This window comes from Lissotriton vulgaris, chromosome 3_1 (genome assembly GCF_964263255.1).
Source record: "Lissotriton vulgaris chromosome 3_1, aLisVul1.2, whole genome shotgun sequence".
NCBI lineage: Eukaryota > Metazoa > Chordata > Amphibia > Caudata > Salamandridae > Lissotriton > Lissotriton vulgaris.
The window spans coordinates 949,464,059-949,470,058 of NC_141689.1; positions in this window are offsets into that span (position 1 = coordinate 949,464,059).

The following is a 6,000-nucleotide window of genomic DNA, read 5'->3' on the forward strand; positions in this document are numbered from 1 at the left end:
TGTCAGGCTTTTGCAGGTGATCCAGTACAAATCGGAGGACTTGGAGGCGAGGTCGCGGAGATCCAACATTCGTATTACAGGTGTGGCGTAGACCACACAGACTGGCAAGATGGAGCTCTTTGTGGAGAAACTCTTGAAAGCCCTGCTCGGGGATGAGGTCTTTTCCCCGATGTTTATTGTGGAGAGGGCCCACCGCACACTGGGACCCAGACCGAAGCCGGGTGCGAACCCGAGGCCCATCATAGCGAAGCTCCTGAACTACCGGGATAGAGATACTGCACTTCGCTTGGCTAGAGACAAGGGTAAGCTGCAATATGAGGGGATGGACATCTCACTCTATCCGGACTTTACTGCAAAGGTCCAGGAGGAGAGGAGACAATGTGCACCATACAAAAAGCAGCTGCGCAAGCTAGGGTTGGACTATGCGATGCTATACCCAGCGAAGCTTCGAATTAACAGACAAGGGCATTCACATTTCCTCACTGATCCCAGGGAGCTGCAGAAATTCCCTGAAGGAGTGGTCCAAAGAACGCAGGAACAGCCAGAGGAGAGACCAGGGGGACCTTGATTCCTCATCGCTATTGGAGGAGCAGGATTGAGTACTTTACGCTTGTTCAGCCTGGTCACCGCTTTGCAGTGGTCAGCACACCGCCTCCGGGGGGATGCTGCTCAACGTCGTGATGTGCACGGTGCGACGATGGTGCTGTGCTTCCTCTGCATGGATTGAGTCTTGGCATTGCTTTGTGGATTTCCGACTAGGTGAGATCTTACTGGTTTGGCTTTGGGGTACAGGGAGCCGGGAGTGCTCCTTTTCTGGGGTGGTAGTATCATGACACAGTGCTTGTTATCTGTGTTGGGGGATTGAGTTGCTGTTGGAATTTTGAGGGGAGCGGCACTATTGGAGGCGGGGGGGAGCGACACTGTGCGTTTATCAGACTGATTTTGTGTTGGCACTGAACGTTGGCAAGGGGCATGGCGCTGGGGTGCAGTAGCAAAGCGGTTTTGGACTGTTCGATACCTGTTTTAGCTGGTGACGTCTGCCCCTGCGCTTTTAGCTTACAGGCTCTGGAGAGAATCATTTTGGGGACCGTATACGTTGGGTTACGGGGGTGTTGGGGAGTGGTAAAGAGATCTGATGTCATTGGGTGGGCTTGGGTTCCATCAGGCCAGGTTGGGGGAGGTCTGCTGTGGGTGGGGGGGGACAGAGTTGGGGATAGTGATGGTTATTTTGATTGTGGGACTTTGAACTCTATGCCAAGCAATGTGTTATCTGATGTTCACCCTCAGGAGAATGGTGCGGCTGCCTGCATCCTATTGTTTTTTCCGCCAGGATGACTGACGCTAGCAATGAGCATGCTACACGCAATTTACAGGAGCTGAACTTACTAACATGGAAGGTGAGAGGGCTAAATGATCACCGTAAATTACGTAGGGTCCTCAGTTACTTACACAGACATCGTGTTGACCTCGCCCTTCTGCAGGAAACGCACCTACCACTCACCAGTAGAATGCTACAGACCAGGGGATTGGGGGGTCACAGTGTAGCCGCAGGTTTCACGACTCACTCCCGGGGGGTACTCACTTGGGTCAACCCTTCCTCACAGTTAAAACTGGTCCCGCTAGTGTCAGACCCGGAGGGTCGGTTCGTTATCACCAGGTGTGTGGGCAAGGGTCACAACTGGGTGGTGGTCAATGTTTATGGGCCAAACTACGATAGTCCTGTCTTCTACACCACACTAGCTGCGCTTTGCAGAACGCATGCCCCCTCTAGAATGTTGTGGGGGGGACTTCAATTTTGTGTTTGACCCAGACCTGGACAGGTCGACGGGGCCTGTCTGGAGGCCTGTGGCCTCAGCCCTGCACATGGAAGCGGAAATGCTCAAACTAGACTTGGTGGACGTATGGAGAAGCAAGCACCCCACGAAAGGTGGCTTCACTCACTACTCTGCCTTCCATAACATTCACACTAGAATAGATTACTGGCTAGTGACACAGACCCTACTAGATGATATCAGGAGCTGTGAGGTACTGCCCCGCACCCTTTCTGATCACTCCCCTATATTGCTCCGCCTAGTGCTTCCGAACAAAACAATCCCCCCCTTCACCTGGAGGTTTCCCCCCTATTCCCTCCTGGATGATGCCTTTCGGGGTGAGCTTGCGGAAGACATCGATACGTTCTTTGAGAAAAACCTGGGGTCTGTTGACAGTTTTCAAACAGTGTGGGAGGCCTTCAAGGTCTTCATTCGGGGTATGGCGATGTCCAAACACTCGAGCGTGCTTAAATCGATAAGGCGGGACTTGAAACAACTTGAAGCTCGACTGTCGGTTCTAGAGAGGCGCCTACAGATTGGCCCCGATGCCGCGGACGAGGCTCAAATTAAACTCCTATTGTCCGAATATCATGCCCAGGCTGATAGAGAGGTACTACACATGGGCAAATACGCCACGGCACGTTCTTATGGGGAGTGGGAGCGGCCGGGTGCACTGCTAGCTAGAATGATGCAGAGTACCAGGAAGCCCCTAGTGGTGGATGAACTACACACGCCCGAGGGTGAGGTGATTACTGATGATGATGAGATCCTCCGAACGTTCAGACAGTACTATGCATACTTGTATAAATCCAGATCACTGCGAGTGGAGGCAGAGATTGACGACTACCTAGAGCATATCGCCATGCCTTTTTTGCCAGATTCGGACAGGGAATTCTTGATGTCCCCGATTCAGGAGGACGAGATTCTGGAAGCGCTGGCGAGCATGCGCTCCGGCAGCGCCCCAGGCGCAGATGGATTGAAGGTGGGCTTCTACAAGTCATTCAAGGACAAGTTGGTCCCACACCTGATCGCCCTGTTCGATGACATATGCGAGGAAGGCAGTATGCCCCAGTCCATGAGGGAAGCCCTTCTAATCACCATTTTAAAACCTGGGAAACCCCAGGAGGCCTGCAGCTCGTACAGGCCAATCTCCCTGATCAACGTTGACACTAAAATATTCGCTAAGGTTCTGGCCACGAGATTAGCTCTCCTGGTGCCGGATCTGGTAGCACCCGAACAAGCTGGCTTTGTCCCCAACAGAAACCTGACTTATAATATCCGAACGGTACTGGGAACGATGCAACATGTGCGCCAGGAGAACACGGCCCTAGCGGTTTTCCTGGACAAGTCAAAAGCCTTCGACTCAGTGGAATGTCCCTTCATGCTTAGGGTCCTCAGGAAACTGGGGTTGGGGGAGCCGTTCTTGCAGATGCTGGGGGCCCTATACTACCGGCCCACCGCGAGGCTGCGGTTGGAGGACAGGGTCACGGACCCATTTGATATCAGCAGAGGCACCAGACAGGGTTGTCCCCTCTCGCCTCTCCTGTACGCACTAGTAGCGGAACCTCTGGCGTGCGCGATCAGGGAATACCACAGCCTAGAAGGTATCAGTTTCCCAACGTATAAAATCGGCATATCAACGTATGCCGACGACACCCTTCTCTATGTTCGCGACCCGGAAGCGAACCTTACGGCCGTTTAGCGAGAGGTTGTGCGATTTGGCGCCCTCTCCGGGCTCAGGGTAAACTGGGACAAGTCCATCGCTTTCCCGCTGACCCCCACGACCCAGCCCTTTGCCATGGAGTACCCCCTGAAATGGACCACCGACTCGGTAAGATACCTGGGCATACATCTTCATACTGACCCAGATGTCCTGGTCCGGGAGAATTAAGGAGTAGCATATGCGAAACTGGTTGAGGACGTGGACGCATGGTGCAAGCTTCCGCTGTCCCTAATGGGCAGAATAGCCATCATGAAAATGGTGGTGCTGCCTAGGTTCCTCTTCCTCTTCAACAATTTACCGGTGGTGCTCTCAAAGGCGTTCTTTCAACAACTAACGCAAGTACTCATAAAGCTGGCGTGGGGGGGGCAAACAACCCAGAGTTAAATGGACGACACTACTGCTCCCTTATGAAATGGGGGGTCTGGGAGCCCCCGACATGGAAAGATATTACCGTATAGCGCAGGCAGCCCATTTGCACTCTTGGATCCATGGGAACCCCCGCATCCCTCATGTGACCTTGGAACGCTTGTTTGCGGACCCACTTCCCCTCCCGGCCACCATCTGCCTCCCGGTAGATCGAGCCGTCGGTCAACTAGACTCTCTTAAATCTACCAACCACTCATGGCACGCGCTAGCCCGGGCGCGAGACTGTAGCCTTCTATACTCGCCACAGATGCCGATCGATTGGGCCCTCTGGCTGGGCCTGCTACCGGAAAAAGGGGTCTCGGAGGCACTGCGTGCATTGGGAATCACTAAAATGGGAGACCTGTTTACCGAGGGAGTCGTTGGGTCCTGGGAGCAGCTCTTTGCCACGCATCCTAGTGATGAAGTCAGTGGTGTCCCTCTCACAGTGCGATTTCACTTGTTCTATACATGGTTTTAAAAAGAAATCAATGTATTTGGATACCGGTTCTAACACCGAGTCGCATCCGGACACTATGGGTCTCCCTGGTGGCACCCTGTCGTTCTTATGAATCTTGGGTAAGAAATAAAGTATTGGCATTCTTGGTGACTTTTTATTTAGAAATTCATGCTCCTTAGGTCCTAGATAGCCTTCGTCTAAGGCTCTCTGTGTGATTTTGGCTATTTTGTCCTGAATTGCAAAGACAGGATCTTCTTTAGACGGTCTGTACCAGTCCCTATTGTTCACATGCAGTTGTCCTTCAGTAAGGTACATGGGACGGGGCCATAAGACCACCGCACCACCCTTGTCCGCCTGCTTTATAACAATTGATGTGTCAGATTTTAGATCACCAATTGCCTTTTGGATTCCTTTACTGATGTTGTTTTTGACAAAACTGCTTTTCCTCTCAGGTTTGGTGAGGGAGGACAAGACCGCTTGTTCGAAAGCAATTATTTGTTTGGGAATATTTGTAGTCGGAGTGAACCTGGATTTAACCCTCAATCCAGTAATTTCCTGTGTTGACGTCATTTCGGCCCCTGCAAAATAGGCTTTCAGCCTGACTTTGCGACAGAAGTCAAGTGCCTCCAGTTTTAATTTTGTAAAATCTGTTCTTTTAGTTGGGACAAATTTGAGACCAAGGTCAAGAAGCATTTCCTCATCCCTATTTAGAATTTTATCAGAGAGATTTACAATGGTGGACGAATCTAGTTGTTGTAATTTTTGTTGCGAGTGCGCATTTGCCATGGTTGCTTGAAGCGCGGTCGTGTTTGACCGCCCCTGGCTAAAAAAGGAGTTGATCCTCTTCCTGCACCTCGTGTTTTGGAATTTGACTGTCTGGAGTCAGAGGAGTCGGATGAAGTGGTATCTGAGAATGTTATGAATTTATTTCTAGATCTTCCTTGGAATGTATTTAAGGCCCCTCTTGACTCGCCTGAGGTATAAAAGTCTTCTCTGAGGAAGGGATACACTTGTTCCAGTCGGAAGGATTTTGAATCTTTATCAAATTGAGCTGATTTAATATTCAGGGAGTAATCTTTGAATGATGCAATTTCTTTTTCTATTTTGTCTAGGAGTATCTTTGCATCACTAGTGGTTTGAGTGTCATTGATGTTTTTGATTAACTCTTCAATTTCCTTCTCTTCCTGACTGCAGATGCGTTGAGCTGTCTCGATGGTATGTACCATTAAATCTCTACTGCATTTGGTAAACAAACAATTTTCATTTCTTTTCACAAACAGTTCCCATGGACTAGAATCACACCGCCCTGATGAGAATCCTGCAAATAACGCAACAGGATTCGAAACGCGTCGGCATTTGACTTGACATTAGTGATCTATGTCAGTTATGTACAAAATGGGCTTTCTTTCTGAATACTAGATAATTAGAAAAATGAATTCAGTTCATGAGTAGGGAGTTGATCTTTGAAAATATTTCCTCCCTCTCCTCCTTACATTTGTGATTTTCTATTGTGAATTGTTGATTAGGTTTTCTCACTTTGTTTTTTGCATTATGTCCATGCATAAACTGTATATGTACGACTAAATGTTTTTTTCTCTAAATGT